Raw genomic sequence first — 4,566 nt, 5'->3', positions numbered from 1 at the left:
CACAAGTTTAGAACTACTCACTCTGGGGTGTGACATCACGCTAACCAAATCCTAATAACAAGCAGGGACATTAGATCTGTTACTGCTTTTATTGTTGAGTTTTGTTTTATAAAAATGCTTTGTTACCTACATTTTTTTAATGAATATATTCACATTTTATTTATATTGTGGATAAAAACCATTAATGAAGTCATCAGTTTTTATGTCATTTACAATTTTTACTGCTTATATGTCTTGCTGTTGCTATCTTGTTGGAGTATTATACCTGAACGTGAGGAAAGAATAATTTCTTTATGCATTCCTTCTGTAGCATACCAGAAATATTAATGTTTTTTTCTGGCTTGCTTTTGGATATTTCAACAGAAATAAATCTGTGTGCGTCCGAGTTGACTAGTAGTAAATGTTGAGTTGTTTGAGGTGATAATGTGTGACACATAGTGTTGGAAGAGCAGGGATTATGTTTTGTGGGTGCACAATCTAACACATGTATGACTCCCCTTTCCCTTTTGTAAACATTGTGACCTTAGAGAATAAATGAGGTTGTCTGCTCCTTCACGGGGGCTTCTAGAAATTACCGGACACTGGTGTGAACTTTTCACCGTCTGCAGTGGGTTCATGAGTACCCATACATCTCAACTGTTCTGATTTTTGCAGAATGTCCAGAATTTTGCCTCACATTTTTGGTGTGTTTCTCCTAAAATTGTTTCTTTTTTGGCAAATCACTGACAAATCATTGAAGATAAAAGTCAGAAAATAACAGCAGGCATTTGAGGTATAAGCATGATACCCTTCAAAAATTCATGCTAATGTAATACATGTTATTCTATCAACTTTCTAAGTTTGTAAGAGCAATATTTTGAAAGTGTCCCTATTTTTGTTCTTTTGTCCCCCCATTATTGATGGCTTTGTCCAGATTTTTTGTTCTTAGAGGTTCAGAGATATACGAGTACCTGAGGCCACTGATGACTACTTGAGGCCTGGTTACGTGGACACATTGCCTTATAGGTTATGTATTACTGAGATTTATAGATACGTATACAAAATCTAATTTGCAAGCAAAAGGTGTAAATGACCCTAAATTATTGCAAATAAGTTTAAAAATACCACACTAACTTGTGATTACTCAAGATAAGTTTCCAATGGTTTAGGAAACCATAGACTTTTTAAAGAAAGCAATAAATATTACAGATATTACAAACAAATATCAAACAGTTCAAAAATATGTTAAATTACTGGATTAATGACAAAATGTTTGTTTTACTGATACGATGGGCAGATTTGTATGACTTATGTGAATACTAGGAACCTGTCATTTCTAAATGGAAATTTGTTACAGTAGCAGTGGAAATGCATAGTGAGCACTGAGAAATATAAGTTTATTTTGCTGTCATTTAGTGATGGTACACCCTTGGCAGCATTAAGTGCTCTATGGTGATTTTTGTTTTTGTGAAGTATCAAATTGTCAATGATGCTTTGTTGGTACAAAATACATGGCTCTTTACTGGGAGATTTCTAAATATCACGCATGAATGAAAAATTATGGTTTGAATAAAAGAAAGTGACGGAAGGATGCAGGACAAACTGGGTTGTGACTTTGCATGTTTATATAATTATGGGGGTTGTGTCACCTAATTTGTTTGTTTTATATTTTATTTTATTTGTGATGATGGCAGGCTTGTTTTCATTTTTGTGTTGTTTGATTGATGACTACATCAAGTTTTTGTGTATGATCACATCATATTATTTTTAGGTGCAGTAATAATGCAAACCCAGAGTTCAAGGCAGGGAAAGGATAATTTTACTCATGAAGAGAACTGCATTCTCATGGCAGCCCTTAGGGCATATGACAAACATCTTTTTGGAAAAGGGGGCCTAAACAATCTGCAGTACATTAACACAAAGAACATTAAGTCAGTTGAAATATGTAATGGCTAAAACTGAGGAAACATTGTGTAATATTAAAAATGATGTGATACATTTTATTCAGTTGCAATGTATGATCTCATGTTAAATACTGCAACAAAATGTTTTTTATTAAACAAACCACTTTGGGACATTCAATACATACATTCTTAAATATAGCACTTCAGCAGAAAGCATTGTGCAAAGCACTTAAAAAATGTGAATATTCCTTATGTGATGATTCACAATATCACTAACAGGAGTCAGAAAATACTCAGGGATGACTATTACAAACAATAATATGAGTACCTGTTCTGAAATAAAAAAAAAATATTTAAAGATGAGAGGAAATGTCTGATGAGCAGAGACACTAGACCATGCACCACACAACATATCACATGTATACCACTGCGTCCATCAATTGTACTTTGTGTTTTTTATAAGAATAGAAAGACTAATCTGAATGTCATGGTCTGTAGTGCTGCACTAGAAACTGCCACTCTACCTAGGCAGCCATATGCCATGCATGAACCTGCTGCCTGGGGTCCCTTACTACTGCTTCTAGCTGTTAATCATTACTCATATTTGTAGTTGAATTGGAAACTGCAGTGACAGAATGTGCCACTTCACCAGCAGAGTGGTGGCTGATCATGTTATTCATAATGCAACATGCAGTAAACATCCTGCATGCTGGTTCATACTGAAGGCCACCTACAGACTCATCCAGGCATTTGAATCTTGACTTAAGCATTCCAAACACTCACTCAGTGACAATGCAGGTCTGGGAAAGGGCTGTGTTATAGCTATTTTCAGAAACACCACTTGGATTTTTCATGGGTGTCATGAGACATGGCTACAGTGGATATCCAGTATCACCTGAAAGAAAAGAAAAAAAAGAGAGAGAGAGATAAAAAGGTGAAGGAGACAAAAAGAAAAAGCAATTTAATTTTCAGCAGTACATATTACCATGAATAACTACTTAAAATAAAAAGGAAAGAAAATTATTTTTCCACTTACTAACAAGATGACAACTGGACAAGCTACCATGCAGGAAGAGGCAGTAGAATGCGTTAGGGGACCAGGTATGAGAATCATGTGCACTGCCAGGATGCATTATCCCCATGCGTCCCATACAACCTGGAAACGGAGGAAATGATAGCCCTTCCTGTTGTGAAATTTCATATCCTGTGGAGCAGATGGAATCCTAAGTGCAGCATGGGTGTAATCTATCACACCAGCAATCTTAAGGAAATGTGCAAGTCCATAAAAGGTACACATAATCTGGGGATGGTTCTAAGGTGACACCTGGAAATAGATGTACTAATCCACAAGTGCCAAGAATGCTTCCAGGAACTGCCGAAGTATACTTGAAGCAGAAGCCTATGACAAAACCAGTAGGCAGTCAATGCATCTCTGGAAAGTCCCTGTGGCAAGTATGGTGACAGCTATGCATACTTTTGTTTCCATGGTGATAAGGAATACTAGATATCTGTACAGTACCCCAGTGCGGGATAAACATACTCACTATGATCGCTTACCATATCCCAGTACACAATAAATTTGTCAAGCATCTCCTGAGTCTCAAAATTATAGTAAGTTATTATCTGCCTTTATCTATGCCTCCCTGGCTGATGAGCACCACTCGGAACAGGCGGAATTGGATCAGTCAAAACAAGCAGCATACACCAGAAAAGAGCAAAAGTAGAGCAAGTGAAAACATCATTGCAGATTGCAAAGTAGACCGAAAAGGCATAATTCTGCCTTTTAAAACAAATCAGTAGATGGTGTGGAAATGTGAAATTCTGGCTATGAATCAAAAAAAAAAAGCAGGAGATGGTTTAATTAGCATATGCTCTTTTTACATTATTTCTCATTTGTAGCTTATCATAACTTTATGTATTTAAGGTGATTCACGGCCATCAAGTTTATGCATAAATGGCATCTATGAATTGCATCTTTGCTGCAGAAATTTGAAGACAGTATGAATGGCTTTACCATGTTTAAGTAATGATTATGAATACCACCCCATATGTGTGTGTGTGTGTGTGTGTGTGTGTGTGTGTGTGTGTGTGTGTGTGTGTGTGTGTGTGTGTGTGGGTGTGTGTATATATATATATATATATATATATATATATATATATATATATATACACCCACACACACACACACACACACACACACACACACACACACACACACACACACACACACACACACACACACACATATATATTGATCTATGTATATAAATTATATATTTGTGTGTGCATATATAGCCCAAATTAAAAAGAAAACAGCACTCAACAGTTTCTTCACAAATATGGATATATTTAAACTACAGACTATGGTTTCAACTATAAAGGTTTTATCAGGGTGTTTTCATTGCTGACATTGAAGTGTGTGTGTGTGTGTGTGTGTGTGTGTGTGTGTGTGTGTGTGTGTGTGTGTGTGTGTGTGTGTGTGTGTGTGTGTGCATAAGTATATATATATATATATATATATATATATATATATATATATATTGATCTATGTATATACAGTATATATATATTTGTGTGTGTATATACAGTCCAAATTCTCTCTCTCTGTCTATATATATATATATATATATATATATATATATATATATATATATATATATATATACATACACCCACACACACA

The sequence above is a fragment of the Protopterus annectens genome, chromosome 17.part0 (assembly GCF_019279795.1).
Source record: "Protopterus annectens isolate FY-2018-M chromosome 17.part0, PAN1.0, whole genome shotgun sequence".
Lineage (NCBI taxonomy): Eukaryota > Metazoa > Chordata > Ceratodontiformes > Protopteridae > Protopterus > Protopterus annectens.
The sequence above is the reverse complement of the archived record's forward strand: the minus strand, read 5'-3'. Positions refer to the sequence as shown.